The sequence below is a fragment of the Natator depressus genome, chromosome 2 (assembly GCF_965152275.1).
Source record: "Natator depressus isolate rNatDep1 chromosome 2, rNatDep2.hap1, whole genome shotgun sequence".
NCBI lineage: Eukaryota > Metazoa > Chordata > Testudines > Cheloniidae > Natator > Natator depressus.
The window spans coordinates 176651583-176677018 of NC_134235.1; positions in this window are offsets into that span (position 1 = coordinate 176651583).

Consider the following 25436-nt stretch of genomic DNA (forward strand, 5'->3'; position numbering starts at 1 on the left):
AGCTACAGCTTCATCCAATGAAGTGAGCTGTAGCTCACGAAAGCTTATGCTCAAATAAATTGGTTAGTCTCTAAGGTGCCACAAGTACTCCCTTTCTTTTTGCGAATACAGACTAACACGGCTGTTACTCTGAAATTAGTCAAGTTTGATGTTTTGAAGTCCCCAGGGCCTGATGAAATACATCCTTGAATACTCAAGGAGCTGACTGTGGAGATAGCTGAGCCATTAGTGATTATCTTTGAAAAGTCCTGGAAAACAGTGAGATTCCAGAGGACTGGAAAAGGGAAAATATAGTGCCAATCTATAAAAAGGGGAATAAGGACAACCCAGGGTATTACAGACCAGTCAGTTTAACTTCAGTATCCAGAAAGATAATAGAGCAAATAATTAAACAATCAATTTGCAGATACCTAGGAGATAATAAGGTGATAAATAACAAGTCGGCATGGATTTCTCAAGATCAAATCATGTCAAACCAACCTAATAGCTTTCTTTGATGGGGTAACAAGCCTTGTGGATAGGGGGAAGTGGTAGATGTGGTTTAGCTTGATTTTAGTAAGGCTTTTGATACTGTCTTGCATGACCTTCTCATAAACAAACTAAGGAAATACAACCTAGATGAAGCTACTATAAGGTGAGTGCATAACTGGTTGGAAAACTATTCCCAGAGAGTAGTTATCAGTGGTTCACAGTCAAGTTGGAAGGGCATGTTGAGTGGGGTCTCACAGAGATCAGTTCTGGGTCCGGTTCTGTTCAATATCTTCATCAATGAGTTAGATAATGGCATAGAGAGTAGATTTATAAAGTTTGTGGACGATACCAAGCTGGGAGGGGTTTCAAGTGCTTTGGAGGATAGAATTAAAATTCAGAATGATCTGGACAAACTGGAGAAATGGTCTGAAGTAAATAGGATGAAATTCAATAAGAACAAATGCAAAGCACTCCACTTAGGAAGGAACAATCAGTTGCATACATACAAAATGAGAAATGATTGCCGAGGAAGGAGTACTGCAGAAAAGGATCTGTGGGTCATACTGGATCACAAGCTAAATATGAGTCAACAGTGTAACACTCTTTCAAAAAAAGCAAAACATTCTTGGCTGCATTAGCAGGAGTGTTGTAAGCAAGACACAAGAAGTAATGCTGCTGCTCTACTCTGAACTGATTAGGCCTGGAGTATTGTGTCCAGTTCTGGGCACCACATTTCAGGAAAGATGTGGACAAATTGAGGAAAGTCCAAAAAGAGCAACCAAAATGATTAAAGGTCTAGAAAATATGTCCTCTGAGGGAAGATTGAAAAAATTGGGTTTGTTTAATCTGGAAAAGAGAAGACTGAGAGGGGACATGATAACAGTTTTCAAGTACATAAAAAGTTGTTACAAGGAGGAGAGAGGTAAATGGTTCTCCTTAACCTCTGAGGCTAGGACAAGAAGCAATTGGCTTAAACTGCAGCAAGGGAGGTTTAGGTTGGACATTTGGAAAAACTTCTTAACTGTCAAGGGGATTAAGCAGTGGAATAAATTTCCTAGGGAGGTTGTGGAATCTCCATCACTGGAGATTGTTAAGAGTAGGTTCGACAAATATCTGTCAAGGATGGAATACTTATTCCTGCCTCGACTGCAGTGGGACTAGACTAGAAGACCTCTCAAGGTCCCTTTCAGTCCTATGATTCTATGGTACAGGCACTGCTCTGGCAACCTGTCTAGCATGTTATGTAGTTCTAAGCAGGCATAAGTGGTGGGTAAACAGGCTATGAAGATGTTGGTATTGTCATCTACCATGTAGTGGTCTTTTGAGTACTTCCAAGATACACAAGCTGTTTCATCATCGATAAACTTGTAAGATGAAACCGCATAATTGGGGGGAAATAGGTACTGAAAGCATTCGTAAGGGGCTGGCATGAGGCTAGTATTGGGTAGGTTTGTTCTTTGGCCGAATTTTAGCGGTAAGTAAGACCACCGAGTTACCCCACAGAGAATTTAGCAATTTGGCGCTTTGCAGAGTTCAACGTGATCTCACGTTGGCATAAACGCACGCCTTCTTTCTGGTAGAAATCCATTAACATTTTTAGTTTGTTTTTCTTCATCCATGCACCAGCTGGGATACCCTGAAGCCTTTTGTTTCTCATGGAGGTGTAATTTTATGTACTCAGGAAAAAATTTAAGATTTTTCTTCAAAATGCCAGATTTCATAGATTTTTACCACCACATGCCACATTCAATTCCACTGTGCACTAAGTCCCCAGGACAGATCTCTTCTCATCAGTATGAGTGCATGTCTTCTGCTGCTCAGTTTCTGCACAGGTTTGGCATAGTGGAAACATAAGTTTGCCGCCCACTGTGACAGGTAACAATGGGGAAAAGAGGCCTCGTGGTGGGTACACTTTAACTTTTGCAATTCCAAAATAATTTGTGAGGAGGCCAAATTTGTCAGGAATGATATTGGGGTGTCCAGTAGAGTATTCTCTGGCTTTGTTTACAAAAGGCTGGTAAAATCATAATAGTGGATTTCTTCACCAAGGTTAGGTTTGTAATACAGGCAGATAGTATTAGTCTTCCCCTCAAAAAGAGCGTCCCTATGCACCAGAGGTTGGAGCAATTGGGCTTTGCTTAAGAAATCTGCAAGCTCCCTAGCTGTTTCTATCATCACCTCCCACTCATGCTCCTAGACATACCCATGTCTTTACAGATAATCAGTCTTGAGTTGTGTCTTATAGTAAAGAAACCTGAAAGTTGTCCCTGTCATAGGGTTCTGTGCTTTTTCATGATAACAGGTGACACAGCTATGGAAAAAACACCCGTTAAACTCAAAGGCCATTTGTTCCCAGTCAACAACAGCAGAACAGTCTAGAAAGTAGTGTCCTACCTGTAATTCTGCACCCTTCTGTAATGCATGCCATATCTGTATATTTTCTTTGTGAGCCATATCCAATAGTCACTGAATAGCCAGGGTCAAACATCTCTTCTTCTGCCTGTGATAATTGTCTGGAGAGAGAAGAGCTACGATGTTAGACTGTAAAAACATAAACCTGTACATAGCCATGCAGATGTGCCAGTGTTATGTACTGGAAAGGAGCTATATGCAATTTTACCTCTATGAATTTATTAGGACCATTCTCTACAATATCTCTCATTCTCTGTCATTTGCAGGATCTCTTCTCTGTACAGGATACAGGCCTGTCTCAAAATTTTGACATCCTGCTGACAATAATACGTGAGCTCTTTCTGCAAGTCAAACGTCTTATATGGGTATCCCAATACCAGTCTAGAAATTCTGCTTTCTCACCAAGCATTATACTGTCAACGCCATAGTGCTCCACCCCGCGCATAGGCCCCACATAATTTTGTTTTCCTAAAGTGTTAAAAAATGTGGTAAATAAATACCCTTTATGACCTTTAAATCCCATTGCCTGTGGGAGCTTGTTAAGCTTCGAAGGCAAGAAATTTTGAGAGTCTATAAAACGAATGCCCAGGGCCCTAACTTCCACATACATTAGTTTACTACACTGAGTTATCAGTTCTATGCACATCTTTTCCTTCAGTAACTGTGGAATTGCTATGAATGTGTAGTCCTGGAACTTTTTGCCAATAAAGGTCTTAACAATGGTAGAAAGACACTTTTCATCCTTAAATTCCCAGGATTTTTCTGGCTTTAGAGACATAGCAAAAAATGTAATTTGGCACATATATGCCCTCCGGCATGCAGTCAAAATGGTAAAAAATATGCTTTTCTGATGATTCAAGCTTTCTAATGTTGTCCATAAAACACAGATGGTTGTCTACAGCACCAGTGAGCAAACCCTGACATGCTTAAAGTGCTTCCTTTTGCATTTGTGCCCCTTGTCCACATAAAGCACATAAAGTTTTAGACAGATATTCAACTTTTTTTTTAATGAAAAATCTGCATGTCTGACGAAACACTCTTTTTGGACCAGCAATACAGCCTACAGCTAGGACATCTCAGCTGCACCGCCGTTCTGTGCACAAGCTCAAGCAGAAACAGCAACAATATCGGCAAGAGTGGTTGTGGCAAAACTCACTGTACACTGTGTGGCAAAACTCACAATAATTTCTCACACCAAACAATTTTTTTTTCACATCCAGAACGCCATAGTAGTGTTCACTGTGCAGCATGAAAAAAGTTTTCGGGTACACTGGGTCCCCTGTTTAAAAAAAATACCCCCATTTTGCCACATAAAGCCACCTGTATGTTGACTTGTAAATGCTGTTCAAACACTGCTATGTCACTGAGCATAATCTTTTTTTGATCTGACCATCCCAGTTTCTCATGCAGCTTTCTCGCCCTGTCTAACAATTCTGCGTCTGTAAGTTTAGAGTCGGACATGACAGCCAAGAGCCCGCCTGCAAAATACAGATTAGTACTGGTGTAAGGCAGGTCTACTAAACACTGTCTCTTTTTATGGACATTTTGACAATTGAGGATGGAATTTAAAACTTTATGGCTACCCCTGCCCATGTATTTTTACAACTGTCACAACAAGGCGTAATATCCCATTAACTTGTACCTCTCTATTACTCTAACAGTTTAGAGGCCTGATTTAAAAAATCTTCAGCAGACAGCTCATCCCTAGTTCTTCTTACTAAAAACAAAGGATTCGTTAAATTATGACTCTCTAAACATAACTAAACATACTCATCTGAGGGCTAGCCTACCATTAATGTCATCAAGAACTAACTATATCCCCCTGTGTATGGCTTTCACAACATGCTGGGTTGAATTTATTCACTCAAGTTTGACAAAAGGAAATTCCTCACAATACACCTCACCCCTAAATCTAGATAATTCCCATTGCCAGCTTCTCATTCACTCCATATTCACATCTGTTTGCAGGGGTCTGCATCTGCATTTCCAGGGTTATTTGAGGGTTCCTCTACAGAACCATCAGACACTATTTGAGAGTCAGCCACCAGAAGGATCATCAGAAGTAGATAGGAACCCATCTACAGAGTCTTCTGGGGAATTTCTAAATCAGACTCTGTGTGAGAGTCACCACCTCCCCACAGAAGCCTGGCTCCAGATCCTGCCTCCCCATTCTTAAACACAACAGTCTGAGAGCCTCCACTAGGGGGCATCTCTTTGGTTTTTTTTCCTCATTACCTCTTCAGACTTTTTAAAAAATTTTATGACGACCTTGGCCCATAACTTTTTGGTAGCAGTCTGTTTATCCCCCATATGCTGACCCCCAGTTTGTTTACCCCTCAGCTGATGTATACCCTTGAGGATGCCCCTTTTACCTGTCCCCCTTTCCACGAGTAGTCATGCTGTCTCAGAATCAGAACCATCCTCTGGCAAACTGAAGTATTTTTCAAAGTCACCCACAAGCTCTTCAGCATTTCTGATGTGGTTTCCAGTCATCCTTTCTTTTAGAACCTCAGAGGAAACCATGACCATCAGTTTTCTGAACAGTGCATTATGTTTTTCCCAAATCTTTTCAGAATACTGAAGAGCTGTGCCTAGCTTATGGAGGCAGGAGAATAGGTCGTAACAATTTTCAGATACTTCATAAGGATATATCCCTGCATTGAATGAGCTTTAAGTTCTTGATTTTTTTTTTTAATTCACAATCCCTAAAGTGTATCCTCTGGGTTTGTGAATGTGTGTTTTCGCTCAGTTTTCTCAGGCTTGGTGTGGTGTTGATCGCTGAGGAACGAGATTTGCGTTTGTATTAGTGCTTTTTACCAGAGTCTTTTGTTTTGCCCTTTGGCTTGATATATCTGAGCTTTGGACAGTTCTGGTGCTCTGTCTGTGGACTTCTGCTGTTTTGTGTGGGCTTTGTTGTAGTTAAAGGTCTCAAGAGCAGAGTCCTGGTGCTTTAGTGGTTCTGCTGGAGGTGTCTCTCTAGCTCTGACTATGGCATTGTCAGAAGAGCTGCCCAGGCCTGATTAGGAAAACAGAGATGTTCCAATTTAGCATCAAATAAACATTTTACAAAATTCATCAAAAACACAGAACTTAACTCTACAATCTTTCTCACCAAAACCCACCCACATCTATGTATTTGCTTAAAATACAAAACTGCTTAAGCTACAAAAAAAAAAAAACGCAAAATATATGTACTAGGGAGGCATTATAAAAAATGCATTAGTATTGCTAAATAAGCTGGGCCATTATAAAAATACATCTTCATGGAGTGATAAAGGGGCTTTTGTATACAAAGGCAGGGTGCTTAACGGTTCTACCATGCTCGACTTAGTCAGGGCTGTCACCCAGACATGCTCTGTTACCACTAGTCGTGCAACGAAAGGATGGGATGTATTTATGAATGCGATGGAGGAGCTGAATATATCATCTTCTGTCATGGGCAATGTGGCCAATAGAAATCTTTTCGAATGCCTGAAGGCCTCATCCATTTCTGTTTAAAAGTTTTATAATGCTTCTAGGAAAGAACACGCTGTTTAGGGGGCATCCGTATGAGTCAAAAAACTCTTTGCAGTTGCACTCCACCAGGTACAAGGCATACCTGTGTTCACACAGTTGGTTGTGTGGATGAGTGTTGACCACCAAACTTAGGGGTCTCTGAGGTGGCCTACCTCCTGGAAGCCAATCGCAAGGGAACACATCTAGGAAATTCTCTTTTGTGTAAAAGTTCGCTGTTAAGACACATGATAGTTGTGTGGTGTCCATATTCACATGTAATCATACAGAACGTTTCTCCTCTGATTTATGTTCGACAGTATCAAAAACTCCATACACAATCATATTGATGGTGGCTGTCAAAGCCTTCCCAAAATGTATTTCAGCTCTCAGGTTCCCAGTTTTAATCAGGGAATAGCAATTGGTGCATTCCTGGTTGGGAGACAGGTCAAAGGCAAACAAGGTGTAACCCTGTGCAAACTCCTCATGGTCGATTAACGGAGAATGATCTTTCATGTGTTTACCAGCCATCTGTACCAGATTTATGTACTCTCTCACACAGCTCCCAACCTTGAGTTTGGTTGCAGAGGCTTGACTGGCATCTGTTCACCATCCACTTACAAGGCCACAAAATTACTATTGCCATTCAATAAAAGTTTTTCTTGAAAAAACAAGTCTCTGTGTAGATGACCCAACAGTTCTGTCATCCCACTCTAGATTGTTAGGTTTGCCCTCCTCCCAAACCCTTGATTCTCGTCATCCAGCTCATTGCTTCTTGTCTTTGTAGAGCAGGCCAGCGGAAAATTGTGTGATGAGGGTGTCATAGGGTAACAAATCTATAAAGGCGCTGTAAGGGTAACAGTTGTTGCTTTGGCTTATGAGACAGTCTTCCAACATACATGACATACAACTGATTGAAAATAAAGGCCCCAAGGTAATTCACCAGGCCCACTTCAGCCCCTCCAGTGCAGGCGATTCCGTCTTCTCTTACAATCTTGCAACAAAGGTACATCAACCTGTTGTTTAAATCCATATAATCTATGCTATTCCCTGCTATAAAAAGGGTGATGGGGGCTGCCTCTGTAATGGCTGATAGATGTAGATGCTTTTCTTGATGCTGGTCTGTGTAGGGGCTATTTGGAACATGTCTAGTTTGGATCTGGTGCATTCCACAGTGAAAAAAGCCATGTTGATTAGAATATATCTCTTTTACCAGGTGGAGAGCATCCCCTCTTTCTCCTGGGATTCCTCTTGGTCTTTCACTTATGGTCAGTTCTGTGCATCAAAGACCTTCTTTTAAAGGGTTTCGGGGAACCCATGCATTGCTGGTATGAAGCATTTCTCTTTGCCTTCCTCCTTTTAATGTACATCAGCCCTGATCCCTCCTATATAGATGGATTATCTACCTTCCCCAGAGCAGCTCAGGAGATGTGACCTACTATGTCTATGTTTTACTTTTAATAATCTCTAGCCCCCTCCTCAAAAGTGGTATGGCTTTTCAAAAAAGGCTATGGAATATTCCACCCACACCAGCCCCATAAATTGTGGGGGCTCCATGATATCCAGGAAGGGTGTATTCAGCCTGGGCTTTGTAATAGTTTCTGTAGATGGTGGGGTCCCCATAACTTTTTAGGGTCACCGTAGCATTTTGCTTTTTAAAAACCTCGCTCTCTCAGGGAACATAGGTGCGGCTTGATGACCACGTTGCTGAGGTGAAATGAGATGTGTCTGTTCTGATAGGTCTTCACTTCCCTGTCAGTAATCACCACACAGACACCATTACCACTGAAAAAATGTGGTTTATTGTAGGGGGATGGTCACAAACTTGTTCCTGCCTCAGATGGGGAAGCAGTATAACAGGGGAACAGAAAAGTCCCCAATTAACTCATGTTTTACAATGTCTGTCTATAGATTCAAAGTGGAAACCCCCTTGTAATGTTTGATGAGAAGAGGATTTTTTGGACACTGTGATTGGGAATCCAAAATATTACTGAGTTCCCTGCTGGTAGAAAACGTATAAGTAGCATCGGGGGATTTAAGTCTAACTTTTATAACCACAGGGTCATAGTTCATGATCACCTCATGCGGTCCAGGATGACTAGCCATGGCACTGTTCATATGATCCAGTAATTTGGGTATGGACAAGTAATGGCCCTTGTGACAGAAATTCATCACTTTTACAAGACTATGATAAATGTTGTACAAAGTATGCCTTGTATCATTTGAAAACTCATAATCTACTGGAATGGTAAAATGTGTATAGCAACATTGTATGTAAAGCTATAAGATTTTACTATATGACATTGCTGAGACATGCTCCAAGTTTAGAAAAGCAGCCGAGATCAGTTCCTCAGAGACAAAAGGATAGCCAGCACCTCAGCTAGGTGTCAACATAATCAAGTGGACTATTACTGGATTGAGTGGCCATTCTTTGGTAGGAGGAAGGGTGTGAGCAAGAAATTCACATCTTGGCAGACAGACTTGCTGTCACCTGAACCCCAGCTGGAGATGATTCTCAAAGAAGAGAAATGTTATAAGAAAGGAGAACAGAGGACATAAATCACCTCTCTCCCCTCATCTCTACTCACAATATCAACAATGTTTGAAAGACAAAGGAAGCATCAGTGAACTGGGGGAGTGGTCCTGACTGAAGGAATTCAGCCAGTAAAAGCATGTGGTAAAAAAACCTTTGCTTTGAATTCATTTAGCTTGTTAAGTTAGTATTAGTTTGCATTTTACCTTTTATTTCTTTGCAACCAGTTCTGACTTTTATGCTCATTACTTGTAATCACTTAAAATCTATCTTTCTGTAGTTAATAAACTTGTTTTATTTAAACCACTGTGTGTTTGGACTGAAGTGTTTGGGAACCTCCATTTGAGATAACAGGGGTGTGTATATAATTTTCTATTAATGAAATGATGGACTTTCTATGGGCTTGTGTTGTCTAGAAGGAAAGAGCTGAGCAGTACAAGATGCACATTTCTGGGGACAAGTCTGGGACTGGGAATTTGCTGGTGTCATTCTTGAATACAATTCAGGAGTAGCTGGCTAGGAACACTCATATATATTCAGCTGGGTGTGATATTGCATGCTAGAGGCTGTGTAAGAACAGACCAGGAGTGGTTGTTCTCACAGCAAAGCAATGTAAAGGCACCCCAGATTGGAGAACACAGCTGTCAGTTCAGATTGTATCCTAGGGAATGTCATGGTCTTGTTGTAGGATGAAACTGCATTTCTTAGCTCCAAAGGTGATTTTGAAAGGGGTGTCTTCATTGATACTGTGTGGGTATTGTATTTCCACTAACCCCACGTCCCAAGCCCCCAGGAGATCCAGGGGCTTAATGAGCTGAATTGTGAAGTTTGAGCTGATATTTTGGGGAAAACCCCAGAGCTGGCATTGCTGGGCAAAGTGATGTAAAAGCTGCCATCGCTCTTTTCTTTTCATTCTCTCTTTGCAGAAGTAATCGTTTTCTTTCACATCTAAATTTCACAGAGTTGAGAAGCTTCCACCCAGCTGTTGAACTTATTGGGCCACCCCAACCATTTCACGAGTAGTCGATTTTTATTTCCTTTTCCTTTCTCAGCTAGAACTTTTTCAATCCTGTAAATCCTGTCTTGTTTGGGGTTAACCTTCTGTAATTCTTCAGGGTAAAAAGATCCAGTAACTGTCTGACCCCTGTAATCTTTTAATTGGTAATAGAGGTCTCTGGCCCTTGGTTAAGGCTTCATCCACTATGAATATCTCATCAGTAAACATTTGTTCATAAATGTTTTCGAAAGCTCCTTGATTTTAAATAGGCTCACATGCCCACCTTTTCTAAAAGGAGCAACGACCAGGTTTATTTTAAAACTGTCTCAGTACACCATTTTCCATATTGTTATGAGGTGTATGTACCCCAGGCTACCCCAGCAACCAAAGGGTTAATACATGCACCACCAGCCACTGCTGATTGGCAGCTGCACAGCAGCTGGGAGGATCAAAGGACTGGGGAGCAGAAGGGCAGGGAGGCTACAAGAGTGAGCAGGCAGAAGAAAGGAACTCCTGTCAGCAGACTGCTAGAGAGCCGCCCAGGGACAACACCCCAGAAAGGGACAAACAGGCCAACAGACTGAAGAGCCTGCAGAGGCCTGAGGGAAAGTAGGAAGGAGCTCAGGACACTGTCAGAGTTGGCAAACCCTGACTCTCCTTGTCTAGCTTGAGAGCCCTGAACTGAAGTGGGTAGGCCTGGGTTCCCCTATTAACCCCCTGATGGACTTGAGAACAGTGTTTCCAGATTCCTGGACATGAGGTATGGACTGACAGCCATGCTGAGCTGAGTGAGTTGGAGCCCTGTTTGGCCACCGGTGAGGGGCACCGTTGCGCTGACTCACACGTACCTTCAGAGAATTTGAGGGGTTAAAATCTGCAGGTCTGGTACATGTAGTTCTGTGAAAGCTCTGGTTGTAACTCTTTATAAGTTCAGGTAGCACATCAACGTAGTGAAAGGTGTTGTGCGATGTGAAATATCTCCATATCCTAGATTTTAAAGTTCTGTTAAATCGCTTCACAACCCTCACCTTGACTTCATTATTAGTTACAAAATGGTGAACACCATGCTGCTTTAACAATCTGCTTAAAGGTTTGTGTAAAAATTTTTTCCCCCCATTGATTTGTAATTTTTGAGGTACCCCTTTTACAACTCACATATTAGTAATACTGAGGAGATACATGGGCCTGACTATTTACTCATTCCCATTTATGTAGTCACTCCAAGCAGTGAATTTTGAGATTATTAGACTTTTCAGATGGTTAAAATGTTTGGCCTTCTTCATTCTTTCACTTCACAACACACCAGAAATGCCATGCATTATTGTATGCAACTATTAAAGTCTAACATTTGTGCCCCTGTAATTTACTTTACAAGGTTTTAATCATTTTTTAGTTGTCTTTAAATGAATTAGTATGTACCATATATCTTACCTAGCACTCAAGACATCTTGGCATGGTTTCCAGTACTGCTGGACAGGCAGCTACTTTAGTTTTCAGTCAGTGAAAATGTCTTCTGGCTCAGATGCCCTCTGAGGGAAAAGACTAACAGATATATAGGCTAAAAGATATATAGATGAGTGAGATCATATCTTTTATTGGACTGACTCCTATTGGTGAAAGAGACAAGCTTACACAGAGCCAGAGGCGCCGACTCCGTGGGTGCTTCATGGCTGGAGCACCCACAGAAAAAAATGAGTGAGTGCTTAGCACCCACTGGGAGCCAGCTCCCCTCCAGTGCCTCCCACCCACTGGCATCCCCACAGATCAACTCCTTCCCCTCACTCCCAGAGCCTACTACTCTCTGCAATCAGCTGTTTTGTGGTGTGCAGGAGGCTCTGGGAGGAAGGGGGAGGAGTGGGGATGCGGCACACTTGGGGAAGGGGGCAGAACTGGACAGGAAGAGGAGGGACAGGGGTGGGAAGAGGAGTAGTAGGGGGTGGGGACTTGGGAAGTGGGGTGGGGGCAGGGCCTGGGGTGGAGCAGGGGAGGGAAGAGGTGGGATGGGGGTGGCATCTTGGGGGAAAGGGAGGTTGGGGGCAGGATCTGTAATGGAGCGGAGAAGAGTTGAGCATGCCCTGGGCCCAGAAGAAGCTGGCGCCTATGCACAGAGCTCTTCTTCAGGTCTTCTTCAGCTCTGTGTAAGCTCGAAAGCTTGTCTTATTCACCAACAGAAGTTGGTCCAATAGAAGATAGTACCTCACCCACCTTGTCTCTCTAATAGCCTGGGACAAACGCCGCCAACAGATATATAGACTGACATTTTCAAAGCCATCTAGGGCAGTAGTTCTCCAACTAGGGTCGCCGCTTGTTCAGGGAAAGCCCCTGGCGGGCCAGGCCGGTTTGTTTACCTGCTGCGACCACAGGTTCGGCCAATTGCTGCTACCACTGGCAGCGGTTTGCCTCTCCAGGCCAATGGGGGCTGCAGGAAGCAGCATGGGCCGAGGGATGTGCTGGCCACCCTTCCTGCAGCCCCCTTGGCCTGGAGCGGTGAACCGCGGCCAGTGGTAGCCGCGATCGGCCGAACCTGTGGACGCAGCAGGTAAACAAACTGGCCCAGTCCGCCAGGGGCTTTCTCTGAACAAGCACCGGCCCCAGGTTGAGAACCACTGATCTAGGGAATTTAGATGCACAGCTTCCACTTATTTCAATGGGAATTGTGCATCTAAATCCTCTAGGGCAGCTTTGAAAATGTCAACCATAATATTTTTCAAGGGACTGCTATGTAGTTTTCTGGTTATAAAAGCAATGTTGGGAAATTGGTGGAGTTATGTTAAGGTGTAGTCAATCATTGTAGTGCTGTCTTATTTATAAAGTGGATCTAATGCAGAGTAGATCCAGCTATGTTAAAGGTCCAGCAATCACACAGCAATCATTTCTTGAAACTAGCATTTAGTTCCCCATTTTCAGTCATTAGAACATAGGAATGGCCATGCTGGGTCAGACCAATGGTCCATCTATCCCAGTATCCTGTCATCTGACAGTGGCCGGTGCCATATCCTCAGAGGGAATGAACAGAAGAGGGCATGGGTGATGGGTATTGTAGGCAAGGGGAGGCCATGCCTTCCCAAACAGCCTACCGTGGCCCTGCCCCCAGGCCAGCTTGCCTCCTGCTGTGGGCGCTGAGACTGCGGTGCACCGATGCTGGGGCCTTGCCCCCCCACCCCCAGCCGTCTGGTGCTGGGGCTGGGGTGGGGGGGCACAGTGGGGTTGCTTGGGGCTCTTGTGGGGGAGGGGGAGGGAGGAAAGTGGGCAGAAGGGGAGGGGCCGGGGGTTAGCTTCCCCAGGCGGCAGAGTCACCAGCTGCCCATGGAAGAGGGCAATAATTGAGTGATCCATCCTGTGTTGTCCAGTCCTGGCTTCTAGCAGTCAGAGTTTTAGGGACACCCAGAGCATGGGGTTGCCTGTCTCACCAACTTGGCTAGTCGCCATTGATGAACCTATCCTCCATAAATGTATCTAATGCTTTTTTGAACTCAGTTATGCTTTTGCTCTTCACAACATCCCTTGGCAACATGTTTCACAGGTTGACTCTGCATTGTGTGAAGAGATTTTTGTTTTGTTTTAAACTTGCTGTCTATTCATTTCTTTGGGTGATCCCTGGTCCTTGTGCTATGTAAATGGGTAAATAACACTCTCCAATTCATGTTCTGCACATCATGGCAGGGATACCCACCTGGGAGTCTACCTCCTTACCTTTATCTCCTATGCCACATACAAAGTTCCTATTGGAGATTCTGGCTGAATGGTTAGGAGATAATGTTGAGGCTTCCAGACCATGGATGCTTTGAAAACCCACACCTAACCTCTACAATGGAAGGTGGCAGCTAACATGACCAGCAACAAGGAAATATGAATAGGAGCAACTTTTCCCCAAATTTTATGAAATTTTCGGTGTTTCACAAGAAGCTTCTCATGTTTCTTCCTGCAGCAAAACTACTACAAGATTTTGTTAGCCTCAGCAGGAGATACACACCACCTTTGTGTCACGTAACCCAGCCCCACAGAGGCTCCCATGCAGGCATTCAACAGCTATTTGAGGACCTGGGTAGGCAAGTGGCTGTGCCTACTGTTGCACTTGGAGAGCTCCTGTGCAGCTGAGCTTCAGTGGAAAGAGCAGGCTTTGCCCTTAATGCCAAGAATCAGCATATAGTCCAGACACTGAAGATTATTTTAATTATTCTTTGGTTCTTTGGGCCATTTCATAATTTCTATCTGAGGTTTCTAGAGTCAGCTAGATACTCACCAAAATCACCTTCATGTACCAGGGCATCTGTGGATTTTCAGGCTGGTTTATTTTTTTAAGACACCATTTGCATCTGACTCACCAAAGTACAGCTATAGAAAAAATATTTAATAATTACACGTAGTAACATTTTAAAAAAAGGAATGAAGTGCAATGGATCAGTCGTGAAGTCTATATTCAAGTCCTGAGTCGGTGAATCACTTAATCATGCCTCAGAGCTTAATGTGAGCCATACTCCTTCCTCAGACAAAACTCACACTGAAGATATGGGAAGAGTTTCAATCATATTGGTTCTTTTTTAAAATCTAAACTTCAGAGCAAATTTGTTAAAGCAATATTTCACAAATAGGGAAGTCTTGTTCGTAAAAGAAGACGTGAAAAAATGAGTTAAGAGTTTTTTAAACTTGAGTTACTGGAAAAATGAGTCACCAATGTGAATCTCACAAGTGGAGACTTTCACCAAAATGGAAAAAACAGGCAAAAGTCCCCAACTGAGAGAAGGAAAAACCCAGATTTTTACCATACCACTATGGAAATAAATCAGAAACACAGCATCAGAGCCAGTGTTTAGTGTGAATGTAAGTGTAGATACTAAATTAAGCAAATAACATGCCATTCCCACAGGAATACTTTTGCATGCCAACAGCACATAAATGTGTACTGCAGGGAAACTGGAAGGCAATGGAGACATTTATGTAACAGAATCATAAGAAAACAGTGGGAAGAAGAAAAATCACAGAAGCCACATGATTATAAACAAATTGTAAGTTGTCTAAAGAAGACAACAGTAGCCCAGCAAGAAGACTTTTATAATAATGTAACCTGAGAAGAACGAGGGCATGCAACAAAATTTTAGTTGCACTAGTTATCATGGCTCTGATTCAGCAAAGTACTTAGGTTCATGCTTAAGCTGACTCAAGACTCAAAGGCAGGAAGAACTAACCTTTACGAACCTGATTCTGAAAGTTACAGTGTGCTGGTGGATCCCTATTGATTTCATTGGGATGCTGCACAGATGCAGGGGTCTGCCTGCATGGAGTTATTTGCAGGACTGCAGCCGAAATCAATGATTCAAACACACAAAGATAATTAATGGGGCCAAAATAATGGCTTTCTATCACATCCCTGTTTCACAACACGAGATGAGCACGCATCCAGTGGAGAGATCATTCATACAGACAGAAATACAAAGAGCCCTAGAAAAGGAAGTAGAGAACTGTATATCATCTTAGTTTAAATAATGAAAACCATAAGAATTAATAAGTGCAACAAGATGTTGCAGATATGCAGAGAAAAGAAACAGACCCCTGCAAAACATCCACTAGCAGAGTACATGAAATAAATAAGTTTAAAACAAATAATGACTTCACTTTTGTTCTGTTCTAAATGTCACTGATGTTGAATTAATGGCATATTTTTGTAAATAGATTTCTCACGTGAAATGACTTTGCAAACACAGTGCTTAAAAGAGCATATGGAAGCAGTGAGGAGATTCTAAGTGTTTTGTAAAAATCTTACATACCATGCTGCACTTAATTAGGGAAAATAATTCTTAAAGAATAAAGACACTTTGACAGAGAAGACAGCAACCTGATTCTCAATGAAGAAATTGTTCTTTGTTTATGTAAGACAAAAGTACAGCTTAAAAGGTCTCTCAGTGTCTTTTCTGCAGCAAGGAAACCTGTTCATGAAAAGTAAGTGTAGCTTCAGCTCTTCTTACTGGGCTTCCAGCATAACAATTCAAAGAGCATATGAGTTGGTTGATTTACTTTGCTTGACCCATGGTCACATGACTCTGTGATCTTCTATAGTTCTGAACTGTTGTGACACAGGAAGCTAATTTTAAATCTGAATTTGAGATGGCTACAATAATCTAAATCTAACCTATAAACCAAAACGTTTCATTTCAGAATTAAAGCAACATTTTCAAAAGCACCCAGTGTTTCCAACTCTTGTGATTTTTTTCCCAAGTCTTGTGATATTTGGTATATTTTCTTAAAGCTGCAGCTGCTGGAACCAAGACTTTCAGTTTTCATTAAAACCTAAATTTCTAGCCTCACAGGTGCAGAGAAACGCTGGAAAATGTGGACCACATGCACCCTAAATGTTCAGAAATGAGAAGGCAAATAAAAGTACCCCCAATTTATTATTTTTTAAATCTTGTAATTAAGATAATCTCATGATTTTTGAGGGGCCCTGACTCATAAGTTTTGAATGCTTGGGATGCCAATGCTGAAGTAGAAAGGGTTTGCTGATATAGTTCAAACCAGTTTCCTGAACAAAATAAGCTATATCAGCAAAAGAATTTTTTCTCTTACGTGTCTTCATCACTTTTGAAAATGGGGTGGTAAGCTCCTAAGTCACTTAGCCAAGTTTGAAAATTTTGTGTGTAGTCTGCATAGTAACAGTTTCTTTATAATATTGCGATATACAATATAATAGAAAAATTATACTAAACTATAATTTTGGTTTTTGCAATATGTGTCACAATAAATGACTGTTTCAGTGTTCTTGTTTGTAATTCTAAAACTGATAAACAGTAGGAAATAAAATCATGGTATGGCATTTCTCCTTGCCTTCTAATGTTTTTGAATTAACAAGTGCCCCCTGAAAAAGAATGAATACATCCTTTTAAATTACTGTATTGTGTTTATGCAGTGTAATTGTAGCTGTGTCAGTCCCTGGATATTAGAGAGACAAGCTGGATGAGGTAGTAGTATCTTTTATTGGACTAACTTCTGTTGGTGAGAGAGAGAAGCTTAGAGCTCTTCTTCAGGACTATTTATTTAACAGACTCCCAGTGCCATCTGCTGGTTGCATAATGCCATTTTCACATGTAATGATTACTGACAGACCTACAGAGGCAGTGGAGCATATATTATGTGAGCTCCATGCACAGGGGATTAGGTGTGCAACTCCTATTTTTATGTTAAATTTTGTTGTACACTGTTCAAGGAGGAGAGTGGGTAAAATGTGTGCAAATAGGGGTGTTCCTGCACCTGAGCTCACCAGTTTATTACTTTAAAGACTAACAGATTTATTTGGGCATAAGATTTTGTGCATAAAAAACCCACTTCTTCAGATGTATGGTACCATGCAAGGCACTGAATTTAGCCGTATGAAGTGGAAATCCATCAACTTCATGAAAAAACTCACACAGATACAGACAGACATGTTTTGGAGACTGTAAACAGGCAAAGAAGGCAAAACAGTTTTTTCCAGACAAAGGGGAAGGCAAAGACCACTTTGACTCAGGTGTAAACCGAGCCAGGTGTGACCAGACACAGAAAATGGGCTATTCATTTGTATCAGAGACTTCAGGATGATCATTTGCATCGAAGACTGCAGGACGATCATTTGCAATGTAAATCACAGGAGACTGCAATATTAACATGGCGTCAGCTCCCTGGTGGGCAGAGCAAGCTGAGCTGAGCTGAGTCCCCAGGAGAGCGTCCTGATTTTGAAGTCAAAGATAAACTTTGGGCGTATAAGGAACTTTGGGGCTCCATCTCCTGAGGGAACAAAGAAATCAGCTCTTTGATTTTGTGAGGGCTGGATCCTGGCTGGAATAGCCAGTCATGCTGGAGAATGCTAGTGACTTGGTATGAGAAAGAAGTTATGTTAGATAAAGCTATATCGTGCTATAATTGTTTTAGGCTCTGGAAAGTGCGTTTGATGCTGGTGATCAGGTGCCAGCTCATGTGCTTCTAAGCCCCCTGAGTCTAGGTAGTGACTGATCACTGTTCCTAGCTCTAAGGGTCTCAGGCTCACTCCCAGCTGCAGGCCCCATGCCTGACACCTTTGTTGGGCAGGGGGACCATGCAGTCCAGCCAGCTAGACCTGGTACCCATGCCTCAGCCTTCCTAAGACCCCCAGTTGATTAAAGCCATTCTCCCAGAGTGATGGAAAGTGGGTCAAGTTGTTTTCAATAATGAATGTAATAAATGGGGGCAAGAAAACCAGACAAAGAAACTAAATTAGTCCAAACAAAAAGACACATTGATATAATTCAAGGACTATGCTGAAATCATGCTTAGTAAAAACAGAAGATGTGGAACAGAAATTAATGAATGAAAATTGGTGTGTCAAATATGAGACCTAATTGATGAACAAAATAATAAGAGAATGGGCTATTCAAACCATCACTCCCGTTTTTGGGTCCTTACAGAAGGAGACTTTGGGGGGATTATTCAGAAGAACACATGGAGACTAGCAGAGCGAGTTTCACCCTCAGGGCTGCCACCCTCACCATTTCCTGGGACTCCAGACCTTCTTCTTCTTAATCCAGAGAGATATCCTGACCAGACCAAGCTAGAAAGAGGGACCCAGATGACACCACCACCCTTATCAGTTCCCGCTGAATCCCAAACAGCACCTGAAATGAACTGGGATCAGACTTTAACAGCAGCAGCAACAACAGCTTCAGCTCATCTCAACTAACTTCTCTTTTACCCAAAAGGAGAGTTATTACCGTCTTTGACACCATCTAAGAGACTGTCCAACAAGGGGGCTTTTTCCTTCTAAAATTCTCTGAGCAGTGTAGTTAAGCCAACTTAAGTCCCTGTGCAGACAGTGGTAGGCTGACAGAAGAATTCTTCTGTAGGCCTAGCTCCTGCCTCTCAGGGAGATGGATTACCTACATCAACAGGAGAATCCCTTCTGTCAGCATAGGTAGTGTCTATACTGAAGTGCTGTAGCATTTTAAGTGTAGATAACACCTAAGTAAATGAGATGTAGGTCTGACATATTTGAGATCTGACTTCTATCCCAGCAGTGCTTTATATAATGTCTCAGCTATTTTCTTTATAAAAGCTGTACAATGTTAATTCCCTGCCATTGAAGCTGAGGTATGAAGTTTAGTCAATTATAATTGCTATGAGTGAGGTGTGTGCAAATACTCAAAGAAGTCAGATGAGTATTTTCCTTAAATATTTTCCTTTGTTGGTTTAATTTAAAGTAGCTGCAATTCTGGCAAAGCATTCTTACTAGGTAGCAAACAATCTCCCCCCCAACATCCCATTTTCTGGACAGTAAAAAATTGATAATGCTCTTCAAGTCAGGTACATAGTCGCATGTAAATGTGTCTTGAGACACATATGGATGTTTTGTCCCAGAAAATTTTGTACGCTCCTACCTGATTTTCTTTATTGAGTACATTGTCTCAAAAGCTGCAGCACTCTGTTTTACTTGTAAAATGATGTATAACACAGTCTCAGAAATAAAGAGGATGCATTTATCAGGAAAGGGCACTCTAACTTCAAAAGAGCCCCTAGAAAGCAGCCAAAAGGCTCTTTGTGATAGTTTAACAGTTCTGTTTGTCAGAGCTCATCTGCTGAGGCATTGACACAGATTATCTCCGCTAAAAGAAAACAATAGATGTTTGGTTCCCTGTGGTTCAAGAAATTGCTTTATTGGTGGGAGAAAAAGAGAAAAGGCTGAATAGGCCGTATATTGGCAGACATTTGGACTTCATAAGGATAATAAGTAAGCTAATTGTTCCATTTAGATAGCATAATGAAAGAGACAAAAGTGAAAATAGAAATGTTGTTCAGACAGCTTTTTAAGTATATGGGCATAATAATTTTTGTAACCTGGCTCTAAGGGTTTGAATTTTTCAGGTCATGGGACCCATAATGAAATAATCAGCAAGACAATCCAGACACAGACTACCAGACTAGTGAAAAAGATAGAGGGTATTTGTAGTGATGATGGATGAAACTGCTGACATTAATCATCAAGAACAAGAGTTCAATGTGTGTTTGATTTGCAAATAATGAATAGAAGGTAGAAAAAGTATTGTCTGTAGTCATAGTAACTGAGGCAAAAGCAGCTGCACTTTGCAATGCCTGGATCAATGTTCTTGGAAGGCCAAGATTATGATAGAATCATAGAAATATAGGGCTGGAAGGGAGATTGAGGGGTCATCTCATCCTTCTCCCCATGCTGAGGCAGGACCAAGTATACCCAGAGCACCCCTAACAGGTGTTTGTCTAACCTAGTCTTAAAACCCTCCAATGCCACAGGGATGCCACAGTCTCCCTTACTAACCTAATTTAGTAATTAAGTATCCTTATAGTTAGAAAGTTTTTCCTAATATCAAACCTCAATCTCCTTTGTTGCAGATTATGATGATTGCTTCTTATCCTACCTTCAGTGGACATAAAGAACATTAGACCTTGGTTCTCTGTATAACAGCCCTTAACATAGCCAAAGACTGTTATCATTCCCACTTCAGTCTTCTCTTCTCAAGACTGAAAATGTCCAGATTTTTTAACCTTTCCTCATTGGTCAGGTTTTTAAATTTTTTTAAATCATTTTTGTTGCTCTCCATTGGACTCACTCCAATTTGTCCACGTCTTTCCTAAAGTGTGTTGCCCAGAACTGGACACAATATTCCATCTGAGGCCTCACAAGTGCTGCGCAGAGTGAAATAATTACTGCTTACTTATGACACTCCTGTTGATATACCCCAGAATGATGATAGCCTTTTTTGCAACTGTATCAATTGTGCTGGAATGAAAGAACAATGTGCAACTTTTAAAAATTGCATATAAGCATAGACAATAATATACATAACAAATGTATATAACAGTTGTACAGATTTGGATTGTTTCCCCCTACTCTGTCCTTAATTTGTTGATTGTCTTAGCTGCCACTCAGTTCCCCCACAAACAAATGGAATTGACAGTACTGGTGCGTATTCATCTCCCTGTGATGGTCTGACAATATCCTGAATAAATTTTAGTGAATTAAGTTAAACCTTATTGAATTAATTTTAATACCTTTGGGGTCCATTGTATTAAAAATGTAATTGTGTATGTGTTATCGTATGTACCTTCTCTAGCAAGTGGGGGATGCTAATATAATTTCTCCAGTATGAACACTTTGAGGCTACTCCCCACCAGTGGAGAGGTATGCATATATTAGTTCAAACTGGATTCTCCAGGGACCAACAGATAAAGAAAGGATATTTGGATAAATAGCATGGTATTAAACTGGTTCAGAGCTGCCTTCTTGACCCAGCAAATGGACAAGACCCCTGGTCCACGAATGGCCCTAATACTTAGAGAAGGATTGGAAGGATTTGCCCTACAGAGGCCCATAAGACTGGGTGTTTTTTCTGAGCTGTGGCTATGATGAACTTGTGACCACAAAAGAAACCTCTTGAGAGGGGTTTGGAAGGACTGTTCCAGCCAGAGCCCATGTTAGGGTTGGCGTGATCTCTGGTAGGCTTATTAGCATGTAGGTCTTTTACTGTTTTTCATATGTTTTCTCTGGAGAGCTTTTACCTTAATAAAATAGGCTTGTATAGAAGAACTGTGTGGTATTTATAACTGTTGACAATCCCTCTGTTATCAGTTTATGAAGAGAAAGCAAGCAGGTGTGCTCGCTTAGCCTGTCTCTCTGCTGGGAATGACATGATGAAGACCGGGAACTGTGCAGGATGGAAATACTCTGGCCGGAAGGGAGTGAGGTGCCAAGAAAGGTAACAGTTGAGGAGCTGGAAGCCTGGAGCGGGTGCCCTTGCTGGCCCACCAAGGGGAAATACAGGTGCAGTTGCCCTGAACTGTGATACTCCCAGACTACTTTACTTGCGTGTTGTATCCTACTCTGCATCTTTTTGTTGGTTCCTTGTTTGTTGTAGATTGTAAGCTCTTTGGGGTATGGACTATGCCTTATGATGTACTGTGCCTAGCACATTGGAGTCCCAATCTTAATTAGGGTCACCTGTAACCCCCACAGTTCAGATAAATAATATCTTCTTATCTTTTATATCCATGGAGCTTCAATGAAGCTCAGTGAAGCTACTCGATGACTTAAATGAAGTTCCTCCTGATTTGTACTGGTGTATGTGAGTGAAGGGACAAGGGTGTTCCCCCTTATTCTAGGTATGTTGTTGGATTTTTATAGTTTAAATTGTTTTGAAATCACCTTAGCAAAAGGACCATGTGGCTCTTATTAGCCTTTTGGACCATTTGTATTTGCTGGAATCACTATTTTTAAAAAATCAACTTTGGATTAAAAAAAAAAAAGAGGTTCCATCCAAAGTTACTTCTTGGGAATCCCAGAAAAAACATGTAATGATTGGTAAGCCGTTTCAAGACAATAAGATGCAGCGGGCATTGGATCAGGTACAGGAGCAGTACAGTACAGGTGCTGCTCAATTTCGACTGTATAGAAGAATGACAAAAATGTCATCTTGCTCAGATCTCTAGAGTCTAGCTGTAACTTGCACAATTCCCCATTGTAGATTATTATATACAATGGCCTTGAGTCTGCTGGTTATATCTGCTTAATGTGAATACAATTTTAGCAAGCTGACTGTTACTAGACCAGGTTTTAATGGTGTCAGTCGAGCATTAGAAAGACAAAGTGGGTGAGGTAATAAATTTTATTGGACCAACTTCTGTTGGCGAAAGAGATAAGCTTTAGAGCTACACAGAGCTCTTCTTTAGGCTAGTAGAGCATGACATTTCTACAAATTTGGATACTTAATGCACTCACAGATCCATTCAAACCCTGAAAACCTGATGCTAAATAATATTTTAATATATAAAGAGCTTAAATGTAGAAAATTCATTGACAGGTATTTCAGCCAGTTTCATTTCCAGCTTTCATCCATTAGACTTGATTTACTACTGCAGGTTAGGGTGCAAATTACACCTGCAGTAGTAAATCAAGAGGGGGATTCACCCTCCAGGGAAAGATGCTAATACAGGGAAATACAGTAAGTGGTATTTTCCCCAGTTACTCTTTTCTTGACTACAACGGGCTGAATTCATTCCTGGTATAACTCTCCATTGATCACTGTGGTTGCACCTGGGAAGAATTTGACCTAAATTCTATAATAGCTGGAAAATCTGTGACTCAGTAGATTTTCATGCTAAAGGTTAAGCCTGTTTTATTTACTCATTAATTGAGAAAAACATCAGCTGCAACCCACAGATGAATTGTTCTTGCAGCTCCGGTTTCAAAAAGGTTGGAAGTCTGGATCAGGAAGAGCACAGCTGGGTGGAGGATCCCCACACAGAAGAACTAGGGACCACTCAACTTCTAAGCCAGGTAAGATGGGTACAGCCATCTTTGTTATTATTATTAAGGATATTACAAGATAATTGGGTAGGTTTAGCCTATCACTCATAGATTCATAGAATTTAAGGCCAGAAGGGACTATCAGATCATCTGGTCTGATCACCCGTATATCACAGGCAATTAAATTTCACCCTGTTACTCCTGTATTAAGCCCAAGAACTTGTATGACTAAAGCAAATTTTCCAGAAGGGCATCCAGTTTTGATATGAAGACATCAAGATATGGAGAATCCACCATTTCCCTTGGTAGTTTATTCCAATGGTTAATCACCCTCACTGTTAACATTTAGTGCAGTGATACGCAAACTGAGGCTCAGGAGTTGCAAGTGATTCTTAAATGTGTCTCCTGCAGCTCATGATATTAAAACACTGATTTAATTATTAGCTAATCTAAGTTATTAACCATCTACTATGTTATTAAGCAACTGTAGACTTTTTGGTCTGTCATTTTGCTGTGAGAATATATATATGTATGTAAATGAAGTAATGAATTCATGCGACTATGGCTCTTTTAGGTAATGTTGATAGCTAGTTTGGCTCCTGAACCACTGAGGTCTGAGTATCACTGATTTAGTGCCTTATTTTCAATTTGAATTTGTCTGGCTTCAGCTTCCAGTCATAGGCTCTTGTTATGCCTTTCTCTGCTAGGTTAAAGAGACCCTATAGTACCTGGTATTTTCACTTTGTTAAGGTACTTATACACTGTAATTAAGTCACCTACAAATTTTCTTTTTGATAAGCTAAACAGATCAAACTCATGAAGTCCACTGCAAGGCATTTTCTCCAACTCTCATTTGTGACTTTTTCCTGCACCTTCTCCAATTTTCAACATTGTTCCTTAAACCATAGACAACAGAACTGTACATCATGTGCCAATATCAGTCTCTCCAAAGCTGGATATAGAAGTAAAATCACCTCCCTCCACCCGCCCTTTTTGCCCCAACATTGGACTGGGAGCACATGTTGATTTACTTGTCCACTATGATCCAGTGGGACAGTGCATCAGTGCAATGACTCTCCCTCTGGACAAGCATGGCACAGCCCTTAGGCTCACATAGCCTAGCAGGACTGTCAGTCTATTCCTGGTTCTCAGGAATCTGAAAACTCATTCTTCACTCCCAAGTCCATCAGGGGGTTAGATGGGGAACTCAGGCCCACCCACTCCATTGCCTTCCAGCTCAAGATCCTCAAGCTAGATAAGTAGGTTCAGTGTTCTTCGACTCTGACAGTGCCCTAAGCATCTTTCTACATTCCCCTGAGTTTTTGCAGACTCTCCAGCCTGTCTTGTCAGTTCACTCCCTTCTGGGCAGCTCTTTAGTAGCTTGCTGGCAGGGGCTCCTTTCTCAAACCTGCTCACTCCTCTGGTAGCCACCCATAGATGGCCGGTGACCCAGCGGTTGAGGGAGGCTAGCCCCTGTCCCCACTCCTTGTGTCCGATGCCCTGCCCCTTCCCCTCCCATTCTGTCCCCCTCACCCGCAGGAGCCCAGAGCACCCTCCAGCCCCAGTCCAGCGCTGGGCATCCAGGTAGTGCGGTGTAGCGCCCCCAGCCCTGGTGCACCGGGTGGCCAGCTCCAGAGCACCGGGCAGTAGCACGGCCAGCCCCGGAGTGCCGGGTGGCAGCGCCCCCACCCCCAAAGCACCGGGCAGCATGGTATGAGTGCTGGGCAGGCAGTGCGGCCCCAGCGCCAGCAGCCCCGAGTTCCTGAGGGAGGCAGGCCAGCCAGCCCAGCCCCAGCCAGCCTGGGCCAGGGCAGAACGCCAGGAACTACAGGAGGAGGTCTGGGGGCGGAGTGTGGGCAGGGCCACACCAGGCTGTTTGGGGAGGCACAGCCTCCCCCAGCCTATGATACCCGCTGCCCATGTAGCCACCCCATCTGTCTGCTTCCCAGCACTTTTTTTTCCCTCCCGGCTGCTGTGAGACTGCCAATCGGCAGTGTCTCACAATGCCTGTATTAACTCTTTGGTTGCTGGGCTAATGTAGGGTACATACACCCCCTGACAGACCCCTTAAAAGCTTTTTAGAATCGCTGCTTTCTGGATACACTCCCCCTACTCTGTAGATGTATAATTTTGTAATTTGGCTATATTAAACACATTTTGTTTGAATTGGTCCAACTTAACAAATGATCCAGATTGCTCTGTGTAACTCATCCTCATCATTATTTATCATTCTGACAATCTTTGTGTCATTTACA